We start from the raw sequence: 20856 nt of genomic DNA on the forward strand, positions 1-20856 counted from the left end.
TGGGAGGGAGTTGCTCTGGGAGTCCTCAACATCAACTCCGGACCCCATGAAGTCTCATGGCATCAGGTCAAACATGGGCAAGGAAACCTCCTGCTGATTATCACGTACTGCTCTTCCTCAGCTAAGGAATCAGTATTCCTCCATGTTGAATTTCACTTGAAGGAAGCATTGAGGGTGGAAAGGGCACAGAATGTACTCTTGATGGGGGGGCTTCAATGTCCATCACCAAGAGTGGCTCGATAGCGCCACTGCTGATTGAGCTGGCCAAGTCCTAAAGGATATAGCTGCTAGACTGGGTCTGCAGCAGGTGGGAGGGAACTAACAAGAAGGAACAATATACTTGACCTCATCCTCACCAAACTGCCTGCCATAGATGCATCTATCCATGATAGTACCAGTAGGAGTGACATCATTGTGGAGATGAAGTCCCGCCTTCACACTTCGTGTTAAATGGCACTATCACTGTGCTAAATGGGATAGATTTCAAATAGATCTAGAAATTCAAAACTGGGCATCCATGAGGGCAGTGGGCCATCAGCAGCAGCAGAATTGTACTTGAACACAATCTGTAACCTCAGGGCCTGGCATATCCCCACTCTACCATTACTACCAAGCCAGGGGATCAACCCCGGTTCAGTGAAGAGTGCAGGAGGGCATGCCAGGAGCAGCACCAGGCATACCTAAAAATGAGGTGTCAACCCGGTGAAGCTATAACACAGGACTATTTGCATGCTAAACAGCATAAACAGCTAGTGATAGACAGAGTTAAGCAATCCCACAAACAACGGATCAGATCTAAGCTCTGCAGTCCTGCCATATCCAGTTGTGAATGATGGTGGACAATTAAACAATCCACTGGAGGAGGAGGCTCCACAAATATCCCCATCCTCAATGATGAAGGAACCCAGCACATCAGTGTGAAAGATAAGGCTGAAACTTGCTACAACCTTCAGCCAGATGTGCCGATGGATGATCCATCTCGGCCTCTTCCGAAGGTCCCCAGCATCACAGATGCCAGTCTTCAGCCTATTCAATTCACTCCACGTGATATCAAGAAACGGCTGAGTGCACTGGATACTGCAAAGGCTACAGGCCCTGACAATATTCCAGCAATAGTACTGAAGACCTTTGCTCCAGAGCTCGCCATGCCCCTAGCCAAGCTGTTCGAGTGCAGCTACAACCCAGCCAATTACCGCCCCATCAGTCTACTCTCCATCATCAGTAAAGTAAATGGAAGGGGTCATCAATCAGCACTTGCTTAGCAATAACCTGCTCACTGATGCCCAGTTTGGGTTCCGCCAGGGCCACTCAGTTCCTGATCTCATTACTGCCTTGGTTCAAACATGAACAAAAGAGCTGAATTCCCGAAGTGAGATGAGAGTGACTTTCCTTGACATCAAGGCAGCATTTGACAGAGTGTGGCATCAAGGAGCCCTCGCAAAATTGGAGTCAATAGGAATCAGGGGGAAAACTCTCCGCTGGTTGGAGTCATACCTAACACAAAGTAAGATGGTTGTGGTTGTTGGAGGTCAGTCATCTCAGCTCCAGAACATCACTGCAGGAGTTCCTCAGGATAGTGTCCTGGGCCCAACCATCTTCAGCTGCTTCATCAATGACCTTCCTTCCATCATAAGTCAGAAGTGGCGATGTTCATTGATGATTGCACAACGTTCAGCACCATTCGCGTCTCCTCAGATACTGAAGCAGTCCATGTCCAAATGCAGCAAGACCTGGTCAATATCCAGGCTTGGACTGACAAGTGTCAAGTAACATTCACACCAGACAAGTGCCAGCAATAACCATCTCCAGCAAGAGAGAATCTAACTATCGCCCCTTGATGTTCAATTACCATCACTGAATCCCCCACTATCAACATACTGGGGGTTACCATTGATCAGAAACTGAAGTGGACTAGCCATGTAAATACTGTGGTTACAAGGGCAGGACAGAGGCTAGGAATCATGCAACGAGTAACCCACCTCCTGATCCCCAAAGCCTGTCCATCATCTACAAGGCACAGTCAGGAGTGTAATGGAATACTCCCCACTTGCCTAGATGAGTGCAGCTCCCACAACACTCAAGAAGCTGGACACCATCCAGGACAAAGCAGCCCGCTTGATTAGCACCACATCCACAAACATTCACCCCCTCCACCACCGACGCACAGTAGCAGCAGTGTGTACCATCTACAAGATGCACTGCAGGAATTCACCAAGGCTCCTTAGATAGCACCTTCTAATCCCACAACCACTGCCACCTGGAAGGACAAGGGCAGCAGACACATGGGAACACCACAGCTTGGAAGTTCCCCTCCAAGTCATTCCCCATCCTGACTTGGAAATACATCGCCATTCCTTCACTGTCACTGGGTCAAAATCCTGGAACTCCCTTCCTAACAGTACTGTGGGTGTACCTACACTACATGGACTGCAGAGGTTCAAGAAGGCAGCTCACCACCACCTTATCAAGGGTAATTAGGGATGGGCAGTAAATGCTGGCCCAGCCAGCAAAGCCCACATCCTGAGAATGAATAAAAAATAATTTCTGGGCACCATGCTTGAGGAAGATGCAAAGGCATTTGAGAGAGTACAGAGGAGATTCACAAGAATGGTTCCAGCGATGAAGAACTGTAGCTATGAGGATAGATTGGAGAGGCTTGGACTGTTTTCCTCGGATAGTATTCACTGTGAGACTGTGAGGCACAAGTTTAACCTTGACCACTGCTGCTTCCAGGCTGCCTACAAGTCATAGGACTAATACGGCACATCTTGCCAAGGTGAATAATGATTGACAGTAGTTTAAGACATGCTTCCTTACAGGCACATGTCATCACATCACAAAATTTCCTTTGTTTCTAAACTAAAGGTTTACCTTTAAAGAATCAAACTTTGTGCATGAAAGCAAAAGGAAATGACATTGTGCCTGAATGTACTTTCACACAGAGCTATAAATTTACAAGTCTCTAAAATATATCAGCAGTTTGCTTATCCATCCAAATGTATCCTGGTGATCTTTGCTGGAGGCAGTTGCATGTTTTCAGAATGCTGCCTAAGGGTGTTTTGTTTGGGTAGCATCTTAGCCCATGTTCAAGTCATGATAGGACTACTTGGTGTTTTTGGTCATGGTATTGTTCTGATTTGACATATGTTGCGTCGCACTGTCATGCTGTTTGATGTTCAGACTTGAAATTATCTTGATTCTGGGCATATGCTGATGATTTCTGCAGGACTCTAGGTACTACCAGTTGGGCTTTGGACTCATACTTTCTGTCCCCTGTTCACATTAGGTAACTCATAACCCTTGTTCCAGTCATAGGCATCTTCCATCTTCTCCTGTCTTTCGAGTAATGCATCACATACACCTGGGAGTATCGATGAATGATGACTGGGGAGATTTGTCTGCTAAAATGTATTTCTGCATTGTTTCCACAGTATGAAGTTTGCAAGTTCAAAATAAGTGTATGTATTCAGTTCAAACAGTGTTGTGTAGCCTATTGCCTTTGCAGAGTTGGTTGAACTTCTACCAGTTTAAGTAAGGGTTTCACCAGTTTAAGTAGGAGTTTCTGATGGTTCTCCTTCTGGTCTGTGGTCCTCATCATTGTCTTGACGCTACCATGGATGGTGATCAAGGACAGGTCCTTATACGCCAGTAGGCTTACGATCACTGGACCTGAGGTGTCCACAATACAAAACTTCTGGGGTGGCCATGGTGAGTTTTTCAAGCGACATTTAAGTGTAATGGATCCCAGGAAAGGACTCTCTGAGCTATTGTACACAATGAGTTTGGCAGTGGCTGGTTGAATCATCACTTTCCACCTCTGTGAGTACATACATTTCAGCGTGTGAAGTGGAAGGGTGTTTGCACCTGCACCGGTATCCAGTTTTGCATATAGATTATGCTGATCCTCCCTGCATCTGTAAGCACATAATCTGTACAGTGGCAAAAGTTTCTGTTAGTACCACTGTGCCAATACATTCTATGATGTTCACCACGCTGAATGTCGGCTCATTTTGTGTGTCGATGGTTTAGTCATCCTCACCATCTGACTGTGTAGCTTGGTCAGACATTTCATGGGTCTTGTCATGACGCTGTTTAGTGTATGCTGTTGGTTGATAGGAATGCTGCATATGTCTGTCCTCTGGTTGTGAATTTATCTAAATTTTTAAGATGGTCGTCAGACAGACCTAACAAGTTTGGTCCATGGAGGCCTTTGTTGCTCATAGCAATTTTCATTTTTATGGCTTGTTTATCTGGTTTGGAAACATTGAGGTCCAGGAAACAGAGGTCGACACATTGTCAGAACAAAGTAAATTCAGATAAAATATCTGTTGCTATTCAATTGTGTGTTGAAAATTTTGTGGTCATCTTTTCGCTTTTTTCAGGATTTTTATTTCTATTTGGATCTTTTGACAGCTCTGCAAGTTTCTTCTTGCTCTTTTAGAGTTAATTCAGCTGTGAGTTGCAGTACTTTTAGTGGGCACTGCCTTAGCTGCTCATTGGTTACTGCATAACTACAGTGGTGGCGCTGTTGAGCACTTTCTGATTTTTCCTGGTTTAACTCGAAGCTCTGCCCACAAAACAGTAATTTTGGTGCAAAATGAGCTGCCTACTTTAAAGGGTAAGTGAAACAGTGATAAAACCTCTTTTATAATCTTCTTGTAGCTGTTAGTGGATGGACTTTTTCTTTTCAGCCAGCCTGCAGCATTTAACTTCTCCAGAAGCAGCAAAACAACTGTCTATCTGTGAGTTTTGCTTAAAGTTTCTTACCAGGACCCAATGCCTGTTGGCTGGAGTATTATGTGATTCCGGAGTGAAAGTACGGTGTGTGGAATCCCTAAAGAACTGCAGAATTCTTGATAGTTGTTTCACTTTCACAGCAGCTCTTTTCCTCTGCTGGAGATGAAGGAGTTGAGGCCTGCATTCTACTCAGTCAAATCATCACAAATTGTGCTGCCACCTGCAACCATGTTATGTTTTTCTTTTCTTTGACTTAAACTTACCAATCGTACACAAGGATTGGTGAAACAATAATGTGGGTTTATTTGAAGTTAAGGCAATATATTTGTAGTATTCACTGAGAAACTGAGGCACATGCCTGACCTCGATCACTGCAGCTTACAGACTGACTACCAGTCATGGGTCTAATATATATCACATCCTGTTGAGATGTGTAATGATAGACCGTAGTTTGAGATGTGTTCCCTTAAAGGTACATGTCATCATATCATAACACCATGCATCTGCTACATTTTTCCTTCTAGGTGGGAGAGGTCAGGGGTTTGGAAGGTGCTGTCACAGAAGCCTTGGCAAGTTGCTGCAGTGCATTTTTTGATGGTACACACTGCTGCTACTGTGCATTGGTGGTGGAGGAAGTGAATGTTTAAGGTAGTGGATGGGGTGCCAATCAAGAGGGCAAACGTTGATATTGCTTGATGACTGAAACTTCGTCATTTGGATCTGTACAGGGTTTTTTCCCCCCCGCACATAGTTGGGTCCAACTTACAGGCTCTGAGATTGACTTTCAGAATGTCTTTCTATCTGAGTTTGGGATGTCCTAAGATGCAGGTTCCTATGTACAGGTGACTGTAGAACACTGTCTTTGGTATGTGGGAATTCTCCATGCAAACAACATGGTCAAGTCAGCAAAGCTGTGCTTTGATAAGCAATCTCTCTATACCAAGTACGAGCCACTTGTAAGATCTTCAGCGTTAGAGATTTTGTCCTGCCATTTGAATTTGTAGATAGATCTTAAGTTATGAAAGTGGAATGCATCCAGTCATTTTATGTGATGCTGCTAGGTTGTCCATGCCTCGCAAGCATAGAGAAGTGACGTGAGACCACTAATGCGAGACCCTACATATCTCACCAGCAAGGAAAGCCAAATACCATCAAGCCAAGCACACACTGTAGGCCAAACTGAGAGAAGTAAAGAATCAATGGTCAGAGAACAAGGCTGCAGAACTTCAGGAAGCTGGGATGGCAGAGGGATCTGAAATAATCTTTCGTGTCCCCCTTGTGCAGTCAAAACTAGTCCAAGAGACAACCCTGGCTGTGATTGGTGTAAAAAGTCAGTTTGATGAAAACATGAATGTCGTTTGTTGTCTTATGTTATTTGGGAATCAAAAATAGCATGCCTTTCCGGATTAATCCACTGCAAACCAATATTCAGTGCATGCTTAAACAATCAATGATGCTTCATAGCCCATAACAGGCTCGCCATAGAGACTGAAGATAACTCGAAATAATATATTCATATATAACTAATCTATTCAATTATGATGATAATTAATAGAAGCCATCTGGGAAATTTCTTTAGGCTGCATTCTCTGAAATGTACTCCATGCTAAACTAGATGCAAAATGGAATGAATTATGATACATAAGCTTAATTCTGACCCACAAGGCCCACAGCTTTTCGTATTTTACTAGAAATACAATAGAGGTCTCTATTTTTATTCCTTCTCATACAGCTTAATGTATGTCAGTATGATGTATGTGTTCTTTTATGCTTCGTCCTTCTCTGTACATTCTTAGCATTGCTGGTGGATGCTTTGATGTAGATAGTACAGTGAGAAAAGCTGAAAGCCATTAATCAACCATTGCAAGTTCGTAGCTGCAGCTTTCCTGTGTTTTATCCACTGACCTTCATTACCTCATTGACTTGGTGATATTTACACCCACACAAAATTGATAAGCCTTGGAGGAAGTGTAATTTTACATAAAAGAAATGTTTAGCAATGCAGTTCTAGTGGGAAAACTCAAAATAGAAAAAGGAACCTGAAAGACTTCTGTTTTTATGTAAACTAATCACAAACTTAAACTTAAAATAAGGGAAAACTGATTCAAGGTTACAATTAATTGTGGATTGACAGAAAATAGTCTGAAAAGGTTAATGACCTTCCACAGCAGCTCCGGGACACAACTCTCTAATGACTGGAATGGCAGAGCTCACGTGTGTCCAATCCTATAAACTGGGGAGTGACCTTGAATATCAAACCACAAATTAGCCATCTACTCTTGAAAAATATAGTGACAGAAAAATTAGGGTAAATGATCATCAGTTCATTTTGAATTAAAACAAGCAATAGAATCAAATGCAGTTTTTCATTCATTATTATTCTTTTCTCAAAAAAAAATCTTTTAGCTGCCTGATATCTTACAGACATGTCCATGGGTCAGCTGAACTTTCCCATTTCTCTGGCTCCTTGGAGGCATGTGAGACAGTTTCTAATCTGAGGAAATTTTTATTAAGATGAAAACTCAACTGAGTGCTGGGGATATTTCAGGCCCCTCAGGAATATTGAGTTATTACAAATCCTTCATTTGATACCAAATCTGCTCGTAAGCTAAGTAACTGGAAAGATGTTTGTATATTACAAAATTTAGGTGACGAATTAGAAAGGAGGGTGTTACCTCAACATGCAGATGAGTTGAAAGGTCTGGAGGGTGGCCTAGGTCGACTCATACACTGTATTTTTATTCTCCTTTATTGACACAACACCTCACCCAAATAACTCACCCATGACCACCTAGCGAAGATCAGAGCTTCACCGTGTGAGCCATGGTGGGGCACAGACACATCCCCTACTCTTAGTACTTTATTATTCTAATCTAGCATGAGAGCAGGTTGCCTGTATGTTAAGATTTCAATATGAATTTAGAATAGGATATTTGACTTTACTCGTTTACAGTCTTAGGAAGGATAATTAACAAAATGTCTGCCCAATGGAAGTGAGTTGTATTATTGTAATTGAGAGTAAATCTTGAAGACAAGAAAGCTCACTCTGTCAATTCATCAGCTGGTAACCAAAATTAGTGTTCTCTTTTATAATTACTTCCAGTATTACTATTAATATTCTGTATTTGGAAAATTGTATATTTTAACTGAATTTTAATTGTACTTGATTAAAGTGCCACAAGTAATGTTTTAGCAGCAATATTTATGGTGCTGCATTGACAATAGTCAATTTAAAGTTAAACACATACAGTAAACAGCAAATCTAAAGAGTCCTGTGCCTAAATGCTGAACTCTAACATAAGGATGATCTAACAGACTCTCAGTACAGACATACATTACAAAGGTTTCTGAGCATATGGTTTGCCCATGCACCACCCTGGGAATATGTTTTCGGAGTTGAAGAGCATCAAAATGCATCTATTTCCTTGAGGTTGTTGACCAGAGTAAATTAACCAAATCCTCATCTTCACCCATACTTCTTCTAGTGTTCGATACTACAATGTTATTTACATGATTTGATTTCAAGCATCATCGGATTTTGGAAATTCTCTTTGATTTGACTGCAGAAAATGCAAAATGACATTTGATACTTCCAGTGAGATTGTGGGAAGAGTCAAAAACACTGGGAGACATGGTTTCAGGATAGTAACCTTCCCAACACAAGGCAAAACAAACATAATCTTATCTGCACACAGAAGGAAAGCATAGTGTGTGTAAATAAATAGGAGGCAATATTCAAAAGAATGCTAAACTTTCTTTCTCCAAGATGTTTGAGCTAATTTTCCTTAAAACATCTGGGGTCCATCATGATACTAGCAAAAATAAATTACTTGAAATCTCAGCCATGAAGCAGTAAAGTTTAAGGAAACTGAGGATTCATGACGCACCAATCTAGGACTCTCAGTGGAGGCCGCCAGAATGAAACAAAACGAATGTGACAAGGTTTGCACCTGAGCTGGGAAGTAGCAACTGATTCGATATGTAGGAAGATAGGGTTCCAAATTTTAGAGAACTACACCCAATTCTGCAGTAGAGTTGGGTTATACTGTTGGAGTGCTAGAACCAAACAGAACTGCAGCCAATATCTTACAGGGAGGTTAACAATTAATGACAAACTGCACTTATATAATGTATTTAACAATAAAGATGCTTCAAGGCATTTTTATAGTGAACATTAATGCCAAGCTAGGAAGACAGAGTTAGGAAGGGTAACTAAAGGCTAGATTGAAGAGATGGGATTGCAGGTGGTTTTTAAAAATGGAGAGAAGCAGCAGTGTTTAGTAAGAGTGTTCCACAGAGTAGTTCCATAAACCCAAAGGTTCTGACACCAAAATTGGGTCAAATAGAAAGAGATACACAGAAGGCCGGAGTCAGGGGAATGTCAAGTTTGCAATATGGCTGGAGGACATTTTGGAGATAGGGTAGGGCAAGGTAGCAAGGGACTTATAGCAAAGACAAAGTTGGCGGGGTACAGAAAGCCGTTATAGGTCAACGAGGTCATAGATGATGGGTGAGTGGAACTTATTGCAGGGCACATCATCTGTAGCAGAAATTTGGACAATTTGGAGGCTGAAGGAGCGATATGAGTTGGTTTGAACTAAAGTTGCTAGGGTAAAGAAAAATAAGAAAGTAAAATAGTCAGCTTGGAAGCCATAGATGCAAATAGGAGGTGGAAAAGCTGGGGGTTAGACAAGACAAATGGTTAAAAAAAAAAGGTCATGATGGAGGAAGGCAATAAAAGGAAAAAGTTTTAAAGTAGAGACATCTGAATCGATAAACAGTGTACTTCTGATAATCTAATTTTATTTTTATGTTAAAAGTAGAATTATCCAATTATTTGAAGTCAAGAAAGAAAATTTTCATTTATTTAACACTTCTCATGACCTAGAATGTCCCAAAGCATTTCACAGTCAATTGTTATAACTTAGGGAATTGCCGCAGACAATTTACACAGAAGGTCCCACAATTCAGTAGATGGATAAATAACCAGATAATCTGTTGTAATTTAAATGTTAGTTGAAGGGAAATTCCTTTCCAGGACACTGGTGTAACTCTGCTCTTCTTCAAATAGTGTTGTGAGAGCTCTTAGATCCACCTGAAGGGATATAGGACCTTGTCCTAACATTTCACCACGGAACAGCAGCTCACCGATCTGCTGCCACTCCCTTTCAGTAAATGGGGTGGAAGCCCCATTTGCGGATGTAAACAGGAGCTGGGATCTTATGAGCAGAGTAAAGTGTTGTAACTGGGTGGTGCTGGAACTCCCAACTCTACCCCTTGATTACACCACTATGTCACACCAGCCACCCAATTAACTGCTGGCAGGAGGGGGGACAACTGTTCCTAGTGTGGAGGCAAGCATTGAGGCGGTGGCCACAGTGTCAACCAATGGATGTACCAGCACCATCTTTAAAGGGCTGTGGAATTGGAATGCAGCCCGAAACCTGCCCTATCTGGACGTTCTCTAACTTGAGCATTCCCTGAAGGGCCAGCCAACAGTGCGGCCTTGTCAGTGGGAGAAGGCCAAAAGGTCAGCGAGTCAGTCATTATGAAGGCAAGAGGATCAAGGCACTTACTGGCATAGAAGAAGGCGATCCCAATGGCCCCCTGAAGTGACAACTCCTTACATGTTCTCCTCCAGGTGACTCGGAAAAGGCGGGAGGTCCTCTTCCCCAGGAACAGAAGGAAGACAGCTCCTCACTTAACCAGGCAAGCCTAGACAGAAGTGGCAGAGGAAGTCAAGAGGCAATGGTCGGGGATTTTCTGGGGCCTATGTGACCTTCAGGACGTCGCATGGGCGCAACGAGCAGGTGGGTAGGAGACATTTGTATAAACCTCTTCCACGGGCGGGATAAGAGGGGTGAGGGGGGTCGCGAGTGTTATTTGTAAGACATTTAATGCTTAAACTTACTGCTACTTGCCTGTATGAGTAGGAATACTTCAAAACTCTTCACAGCTGCTTGGACAGGAGTAACAGGCTTCAGGTCAGGACTCTTGAGTAAACATCAGTTCTGGGACCTTGCTGGTTTCAGGAAGCCTTCCCTCAGCCTGGGAATGGAGATTATGCTCTCCATTGGAGGCTTCCTCTGAGGAGGAAGGAAGGGCCAGAAGGGGGAGGAGGCCAGGAGTCCACATTCAGTCTCCAGGGGAGCCACCTCTGGGAGGAGAGGCACAGGCACAAAGGGCGCAGGGCCATCAGGAAGTCCAAGGCAGTAGAGGCTGCAGAAGATGCCACTATCCTGCTGCCAGGGTTTACAGGTGGCAATATGTCTGAGGTGCAGTGCCAAAGGAGGCTCAGTCTCTCAAGGGAGACAGTGACCTCCATTTGTCAGCTGATAGACCCTGAGATCTGTGTCAACTGTATGGATGGGCACTCCATGCCAGTGGCTTTGAAGGTCATGGCTGCCCTCAACTTCTATGCCTCCAGCTCTTTCCAGGGGTCAGTGGGTGATCTTTGAGGATTCTCCCAATCAGCTGTCCACACTTGTGTCAAGCAGGCGACAGACGCTCTGTTCAGGCATGCATTGACCTTCATCCACTACCGCTGGTATGAGGCCAGCCAGACACAGTGAGCCAGAGGGTTCGCAGCGATTGCTGGCTTCTCCCATGCCCAGGGTGCGATCGACTGCACACATGTGGCCATCAAGGCGCCAGCAGGTGAGCCCGGTGCTTTCGTCAATAGGAAGGGCTTCCACTCCATGAACATGCAGATAGTGTGTGATCACAGGATGCTGATTCTACAAGTCTGTGCAAGGTACCCAGGCAGCTCCCACGATGCTTACATCCTCAGACACTCCAGGTATCAAGGCTCTTCAGTGTTCCAGCCTGGCTGGATGGTTGGCTGCTGGGTGACGAGGGCTATCTCCGCAAAATGTGGCTCATGACACCTCTCCGCCATCCAAGAACAGAAGCTGAGTAGCGGTACAACAGGAGTCACGCCTCCACAAGTGCTGTGGTGGAGAGAACCATCGGTCTTCTCAAGATGCGCTTCCGATGCCTGGACTTTTCAGGGGGCGCATTCCAGTACCCCCCAGATCGTGTGTCACTGATAGTGGTTGCATGCTACACTCTCCACAATCTAGTGCTGGAAAGGAGCAACACAGTGGACGAGGAAGATGTAGACGAGGTTGCTCCGGATGCACACGATGAGTCCGAGGATGAGCACGCACAGGAGAACGCTGAAGGGGTAGACACTGACCTGGGCATACTCGAGGGAGGCAGGGACACTCGGGAGGCTTTAATCCAACGAGCCTTCAGCTAGCCCACCACAGATGGACCTCCAACACAAGCCAGGGCTGCAGGCTCCATACTTGATACCTGAGAGCAACATCTGCCTGTGTAGGAATATTAACTAAGGGCCTTGTCAATAAAGCTCAATGTCAAACAACTCACTCATAACATCATATGTTCCTGTCCACTTGCAGAAGTAAGGAATCACCCTGAGCCATCACATATCAAAATTTAATGATTTAACAAAATGAAGCACCAAAAAAAAATAATTACAAAGGTGTTATGCATCACACCAAGTGGTCATGAACTAATAGCGGGGCAACATAAAACGACCAGTGAGAAATTCGTAGTGTGCCTCAGGTGCCTTAAGTTTACGCTTGTGGGTGCTACGTCTCGGAGCTCCCCCCTCGCTGGCACTGCATCTGAGACAGCTGCTCACTGTCCTGTCCTGTTGGCCTTGTTGACCTTGACAGCCGTCCTCTGGCCCACGGAGCCTGTGATGGCCCCGCCTGGGAGGGAGCAGCCAGTTCCACAGCTGGCATCTCCCCAGTTGCTGTAGCCTCATTGGATCCCACAGTCACTGGCAGAGGGGCGGAGGAGCTGGCTGCCCTCAGCTGGAGCACCCTGAGAGGAGCCTGCAAAGATGACAGGCAGCTGCTGCGCCAACGTGAGGTCGCTTGGGACCTCCTGCTCACCATTGATGAATGGGCACCAAGATGGGATACTTGGTGCCAAACCATCTACCACACTGGCACTGACCAGCTGAGGTCCATGCCATTGTGAGGGCTTGCAGGTCTGAGTGCAACTCCAGGAAGCCCTGATTGTTCTGCTGGAGGAGCCTCACCATGAGAGTCGCCACTCTCCATAGAGGAGGCATGGCACTCGGCCATGAGGCTCATTGCATTGGTGAGGCCCCACGTGGATTCCTCCAGCACAGACACTATACCACGCATAACCTCATGTATCTTCGCCAGACCCTGTTGCACTTCCAGTATTTGCTGCCTCACGGACGACTCCAGAGGCACATCACCAACCGAGCATGTGCCTGGTCCCTAGCAGTCCTCCGACTGCCAGCACCATGGGCACTCTCTGTCTCCACCTGCACCTCAAGTGAGTGTGAATTGCCCTCACCGCTGTGCCCTGGGAAACTAGCCAACAGTCTAATTCCCACCAAGGTGCTAGTATCTGTGCTGGGTACCTGCCTGGCAGAGATGGTGTGACGCTGGTGAGTCCAATTGTTCAGGGGCCTCAGGTGTGAGAAGTGGCCCCTCTGCCTCCTCCTCCTGGCCCTGCTCCGGTGATGCTGAAAGGAGGAAGCAGGACATTTGATTAGTTAAAGTGGAGACAATGTCAATGGGCATGCCTGTCCCCCGGATCAGTATGCGCTCACCCTTCCATAATCAATGGTCAACCCATGTTGCAATCACTGAGCACTCAGCTGTGCCATGGCTGCTGGGACACACATGGTGACCTCAGTGCTCGGCAAACATACCCCCCCATTGTACTCCAGCCTCACCGCCAACGGTGGACCTGGGCGCATGGCGCTCTTCCAGATCCATCGCCTCCTGCTCGTATCTGGTCACGATGGCCAACTGAGCCTGGCTTCCGCCAGTCCGCATTCACTCGGTGGCATTGTGTGCAGTCTTCTCCTGAAAAGGAGAGAAGAGCATTGATTAGTCCACTATGTACCTGGATTCCCATCGCATCCCTGCCACCCCAACCAGAGTGGAACATTGCAGGGCTCCAGTGCTTTGTCACCCCGCAGCTGCTACACACTCACACCAAGAAGCCAGGGCTGACCCTCCCCTTGCCCACATGCTGCCTCCATCACATTTGGCACCACACGGTCTAACCTTGGAAAGCAAGGAGGCACAAATACGTGGAATGCCAAGGGCAGCAGATGGATTGGTGCCCTACCACCTGGAAGCTCCCCTCCCAGCATGTTAGCACCCTGACTTTGACATGTTTCGCAGTTCCAGCACTCTGCCTAGATGCAGATCCTTGAGTTTGTCCCCAAAATTCTACTCTGGGTGTCCAGTGTCACTCATGCTGCGGGTGCAGAACCCATCTCAGCACTAGCCTCTCAGGGTAAACAAGGCATGGATGATATCTGCTGGCCCACCCAGCAAGGGAAACATGCCATGAAGGATTCAATGCTGTAACTGCAAGTAGAGTTGGGTGGGGAGGGGGGCAGAGGGCTTGGGGGGAAAGGTTACCGGCTGTGTTAACTGACCTCTGCCAACATGGTACTCATCCTTCCTGAGTGCGAGAGGTCGTTGAAGTGTTTGTGGCACTGGACCCACGTGCATTGCACCACGTCATGGGAGCTGACTATGTCTGCCACCTCCTCCCAGGCACGTTTGGTCAGGTGGGCCCCCGCTGTGCTGCCATCTCCTCCAGGAGAGCAGCTAGGCACTCATCAGAAAAACGAAAGGCACACTGCCCCACTGCCCTACCCTTCAGCCTGACCTGCTCTCCAGCAGCATAGAGCAGTCTATGCAAGGCTGTCAGCACTTCATTTAAACAGGCTGCCGGGTCACCATTGGACCCAGCAGGCATTGCAGTCCCGCCGCCGCCCGCCCAGTCCTGTTATCCTCAGGAGTTGCGCTTCACGCTGGATGGACCTTAATTGGCCCGCCTGCATAAAATGGCGACACGGAGCCAATCATGGGCAGCGATCGGCTCCGCGCCCGCCCGCGCCTGCTCCCAAACAGCCTGCCCAACAGGGAGAGAATTCTCAGAAGGTGCTTGACAGGGTGGATGCTGAGAGGACGTTTCCCCCTGTGAGGGAATCTAGTACTAGGGGGCACAGTTTCAGAACAATGTGTCTGCCACTTAAGATGGAGATGAAGAGGAATTTCTTCCCTCAGAGCATTGTTAATCTATGGAATTTTCTTCCCCAAAGAGCAGTGAGGCTGGGTCATTTATTATTTGAGGCTGTGTTAGACAGATTTTTAATTTCCAAGGGATTCAATGGTTCTGGGGGCCGGAAAGGAAAGCTGAGTTGAGGCCACAATCATATTAGATATAAACTTATTGAATGGTGGAGCAGATTCAAGGGGCTGAATGGCCTACTGCTGCTTCTATTACTTATCCTGCAATTCCATCACCTTGTCCATGAGTTCTATGCAGCAGTGGCAAGGTGGGAGGTGGATGACATGCCTGGAGTCTCCACCAACTCCTCGTCCTTCTCATGTCAGCAGGGAGGTATAATCTGTATTGCAAAGGAGGAAGAGTGGCTGGTTTCTGCTTCAGGAAGACCCTCTCGCAATGCTCCAAGTATGGATAATGGTCCCTTATCCATTCTGCCAATGCCACCAGCACCTCAAGTTGTGGTGACAACAGAGAAGGCTCCAATACCTGCACAGGAACTCCTCAGCATATTGGGGTCTGCAAGGCCTCAGGTAGCCAAGGGATGGCTGTCAAGGTTATCCCAAACAATGGAGTAGCAAGGACAGCAGCCTGCCTCCACTCCAGTCAGCAGCAAAGGAGGAGCATCACTTAGAAGCATTCATAAAATAATTAAGAAAACACATCAGATGTGCTTGGGCTTCAAAGGTAAATAGATTGTTAAGGAGATATTGCTTATACATGCCAATTTTTGTAATAAATGTAGTATCTGATTTGGCGATCCTCCATCTTTAGTTGAAGACCCTTTTGAAGTGCAGGAGTACCATGGTTCACCCCAAGGGCCATTTGAGAGGGACCATGGCATGTGGTTATCCTTTTCATTGTGCAAAAGCATCAGGCAGTAGGAAATGGGCCCAGATTTGCCTGAAGTAAACAGCAACAATGGAGGTTGAAGTTGGACCTTTATTTGTTTGGAAGGATAATGTAGGAAGGATGTAGGGATCTGAACCCTATACTTAATCCCAGAGTAAGAAAATTCTTGTCAAGAAACAACCATATTGGCAAAAAGGACAATCATTAATATAGAATGCAAACTAACAAGGTTTCTCGGACAATAAAGTTTGATACGTAACATTTCATTAGTCAAGGCAGGGCATGATACACAAGTTCAACATAGATCCCAGGACTTCATGATACACAAGTCCCATGGATCCCAGAACTTCTGATTCTTCTTAGTTCCTTGAACCTGGTCTCTTGACTCAGAACGTCCTTTGAGATTTTAGCATAGCCAACTTGACTCTAACGTACATACAAGTCACTTTGTAGCTGTAAGACATCAACTCTAGTGGATCCTTTTTCAACTCACAACTTCCCAGTATACCTGAACTGCTGAAGCTTTCAATCCTTCTTAACTGCTGAAGTTACACATTTCATACCAGCCTGCTGAATGTTCTCTCTTTCTCTCGCTCTCTAAGAAAAACTGTAGCTTTCCCAAAATGACTAAGACTGAACTTAACTACCAATTCTCTTAAGCTAGACTTTGACTGACAGCTAAGTGTGTTTTTTATTCACTTTCTCTTAAGGCAATTATTTTAGCCCTGGAAAATCTGTCTATACTGGATCCATTGATTTCTAATACTGGATTCTTATTGGCAACTTTCAATACCGTGATAATTATTTTAGTCATTAGCTAAGCCTAGTAATGAGTTTCCACAGCAACTCCTCAGCCGATGACAAATACCTGTCAACTGGCAATGTCCTAAGCAAATGCTAACCTACTAGTAAGTACCTACTCCTAACTCTCTATCCCAACAAGTGCCCCCCAGCAAGTGTCCTGTGCCAAATGCTAAGCTTTCGCAAGTGCAAAAGGCCTCAGTGATGCACCTCTATTTTATACCCTTTTTGCAGGTAGCTTTGCAACATTTAGCCCAAGTATGTGCTCTTGAATCAACACAACTAACAATTTCTAACCCAATGTTTGCAACTCTTGACCGATGGGAAGAGTGCTCTTGCTTCCCCGCAAAAATCTAACCTTAACCTGTACTCCTTTACCAGACGTCCTGTCCTCAGGTAATTCTTCTAGCTAATCAGCTTTGCAGCTTTAACTTCTATTTACTGTTTAAGCTAGAATTGTTGGAGCCCAAATGTGCAAAGAGGAAGGGTGGGGGCCAGGTCCAAGAGGCCAGGAGGGAGGTTTTGGTGATGAAAGACCTTGAGGGGGTGCCTCTGATGGGCCCAGGAGGCCCCCCATAGGAGGCCTACCCCCTTATCCAACACCAGACCAGGTAAAGCTGTTGGGTTTCCCACATGGTGTGGGCCTCTTCCCACCATGGGTAAAATAACGGTGGCCGTGAGATAAGGCCCTTAAGTCACCATTAATTGGCCACTTAAAGAGCCTTGATAAGCCCAAGAATGGGTGGGCCATCCAGTGTCTCCCCTGCCCGCTGTAAAATTTCAGACAGGTCAGGGGCAGGCGAGCTGGCGGTATGCAGGCCACCCTTTGGATTTTATGTCCCTCTTCCCCCCTTCATACCTGCCAGCGGGGGAAACGTAAAATCCAGCTCTATGAACAGCTTTCAAGCCTCCCGAGTGCCTATGAAATTATACCTTCTGCACAGCCCTTCATGTCTTTCAGAAGGCTTCGGCTGGTCATCAGCTTCCTCATCATCCTCCTTGCCTGAGGCTGTCTAGCACTGCACTATATCCTCATTGGCCAGGGCCTCCACCCCTCTGCAGCACCTGGATGTGCAGAGCACAGCAGACTACCATGACCTATACAAGACTACACAATAGCTGTTTCAACCAACCAGGTATAAAAACATATAATTCTCTTACAAGAATTCTCTTACATCTTTTTACCATCATAGTAAACCATTTACCTTGTGTAAAGACTTCATAAGCTACAACTACAAGCTACAGCACACAAGGTTATTAAATAAAATAAATTAAAATGATAGTCAGACAGTTTAATCTGCAGCATCTCTACAATATTTTCTAACTCTTTAGGTTAAGTCACCTGGCTGATTTTAACTCCCCACTTGCTTAGTTTCTGCCAGGCACAGGTCTAACATCACTCTTAATATGTTTCCCAGCACATTGGTGATGTTCATTCTGATGTTTTTCACTTCTAACATCACTCCGAAAGCTGTCTTTGAAACTACAACTGAAGTATTTTTTTGGGGGGAGGCAATTTGTAATTCTACATTGTCCCCTTCTCTTGTATCATGTACACTCCATTTATTTAATCAGGAGGAGTCATGGTAAAGTGTGAGGAAAATGCAAAGGACTGCAGGAGAAAATAAGCAGATTGGCGAAATGGGTAGATGAGTGACAGATGCAGTTCAATACAGGGAAATCGGAAGTAGTATTTTGGGAAATAGAAGGGTGAAAGAAAACATTTGCAATGTGATAAACGGCCGGAATTTACAGTAGCCAGCAGACAAATGGTGCCTGCCGTTCATTATACTTCCTCTTACTCAGTTAATTTCCATGAACTTTTGCACATAATTGCTGTAAGAGATTGAAACAGTTCATCTGGGATCAGTGTCAAAAGGGAAGCAACTGTATATCTCCTTGAAGCACTGTAAATGAACATTGCAGTTTCTGGACCAGGAATTAAAAGTTAGAATACTGAATCATTTTGCGGTACAGATTTGTGCTAACAACTGAATTGTTAAGAAAAGTTTTAAGAACTGCCACTTAAGCTTCTATGATTAATTGCAATTGTTTTTAAATGTCACTCTAAAACCCTTAAACATTACTGAATGGTTGGGAAAAACAGGTGTCCCTACTGACCAGTTGTCGCTAAGGTACAATTGACAGCAAATATGTTGGATGGCCTATTTTTGTCATTTGCACAGTATTCCACTATGTCCATTCATATATCGGCAGACCTATTGCATATGCTGTCACTTCCAGCTGAAAACACGGAGGTGGAAGGGAGCCAATGGTTAGCTCCCAATATATGTTTTGGCATTTTCTGCTGAAATCCTACTGGAGATGCAATTAGCCCTAGCATAAAATTGGCCATAAAACATTAGATGATGGCGTGGAGTACATAAATAAACTGAAGGAGCTTCTGGGTTTTATATGTAAGAGCATTGAATACAAATGTAAGGAAGTGATTGTGAATTTGTACAAGGCATATTTAGACCATTGTGGGAGCATTGCTCACTGATGTTCAGTTTTGTGTTCTGCCAGGGTCACTCAGCTCCTGACCTCGTTACAGCCTTGGTCCAAACATGGGAAAACATCTGAATTCCAGAGGTGAGGTGAGGGTGACTGAACTTGACATCAAGACACCATTTGACCATGTGGGATCAAAGAGCCTTAGTGAAATGGAAGCCAATGGGAATCAGGGGGAATGCTCTCCACTGGCTCTGTGTCAAACCTAGCACTAACGAAAATGGTTTTCACTATTTGAGACCAATCATCTCAACCCCAGGAGTTCCTCGAGGTAATGTTCTAGGCCCAAAGCTCTTCATCTGCTTCATTACTGGCTATCCCAGCCACAAGGTCTGAAGTAGGGATATTTGCTAATAATTGCAGTGATTAGTTCCATTTGCAAATTTCTCAGACATTGAAGCAGTCCATATTGGCCTGAGTGCAACTCCATCACTCAAGAAGCTCAAAATATCCAAACAAAGCAGCTCATTGTTTTCATTTTTATTTATTTTCATTTTTATCCATTGTTTTATCCCCAACTTTTACCCTATTTTCTATCTTTTTTCCCACCACCATCCCCTCCCCCACCCCACCCTCACATCGGCCATCTGTCACTTGTTCATGTTGTTCTTTCCTGAGTGCTTACCCTTGTCCTGCTATTATCTCATTCTGCTTTCTTACCTTAATGCCACCATCAGCACCTCCTTTAGCCATTACCAGCACCATTAACAACCCCTTTGACCTTTTGTTCATGACATCTTTGTTAATCCCTCCTTTGCCCCCACCTATCGTTGACCTTCTATCCAGCTTCACCTGCTCCACTCCCCTTAAACAGTTTACATTTCATCACATTTTTACTTGTCTTTAGCTCTGAAGAAGTCATATGGACTCAAAATATTAACTCTGTTTTTCTCTCCACAGATGCTGTTAGACCTGCTTAGTTTTTTCCAGAATTTTCTTTTTTCGCTTCAGATTTCCAGCATCCACAGTATTTTGCTTTTATTAAAGCAGCTCACTTGATCGTCATCCCATCTATCACCTTTAAACATTCACTCCCTCTGTCACCAGAATACAGTAGCAGCAGTACCATCTACAAGATGCAATGCAGCAACTTGCCAAGGCTCCTTTGACAGCACTTCCCAAACCTGCGACCTTTACCATCTCAAAGAACAAGGATAGCAGGGAACATTACCATCTACAAGTTCCCCTGTAAATCACAAGTCATCCTGACTTGGAAATGTATCACTGTTCCTACATTGTCATTGGATCAAAATCCTGAATTCCCTTCCTAACAGCACTGTGAGAATACCTTTGCCACACTCTGCAATTGTTCAAGAAGGCAGCTCACCACATCTTCTCAAGGGCAATAAGGAATGGACAATAAATGCTGACTTTGCAAGTGGCTGCCGTCAATTATCTAAATTAAAATCTAACTCTTTGACCATGTTTCTTGTCATCACCCTTATATCACCTAATGTGGCTCGATATCAAATTTTGTTTGATAATTCTCCTGTGAAGCATCGGAACATTTAACTATGTTGCAATTTCTCAGATATTGAAGCAGTCCATATTGGCCTGAGTGCAACTCCGTCACTCAAGAAGCTCAAAATATCCAAACAAAGCAGCTCATTGTTTTCATTTTTATTTATTTTCATTTTTATCCATTGTTTTATCCCCAACTTCTACCCTATTTTCTATCTTTTTTCCCACCACCATCCCCTCCCCCACCCCACCCTCACATCGGCCATCTGTCACTTGGTCATGTTGTTCTTTCCAGAGTGCTTACCCTTGTCCTGCTATTATCTCATTCTGCTATATAAATGCAATGTATTGGCATCCTCAAGTAGCAGGAACGATATCTGCCCACTTGATATG

The 20856-nt window shown here is 45.0% G+C and overlaps 1 long non-coding RNA gene across 1 annotated transcript; it reads left to right on the top strand.

The window, feature by feature from the left end:
* The first annotated feature begins 4574 nt into the window (after positions 1 to 4574).
* On the top strand, positions 4575 to 20653 carry LOC121279209. Its single transcript, XR_005943340.1, has 3 exons — positions 4575 to 4618; positions 10379 to 10547; positions 20050 to 20653. It is a non-coding gene; the product is annotated as an uncharacterized LOC121279209 (long non-coding RNA).
* Positions 20654 to 20856: the final 203 nt, after the last annotated feature.

Source organism: Carcharodon carcharias, chromosome 6 (genome assembly GCF_017639515.1).
Source record: "Carcharodon carcharias isolate sCarCar2 chromosome 6, sCarCar2.pri, whole genome shotgun sequence".
NCBI lineage: Eukaryota > Metazoa > Chordata > Chondrichthyes > Lamniformes > Lamnidae > Carcharodon > Carcharodon carcharias.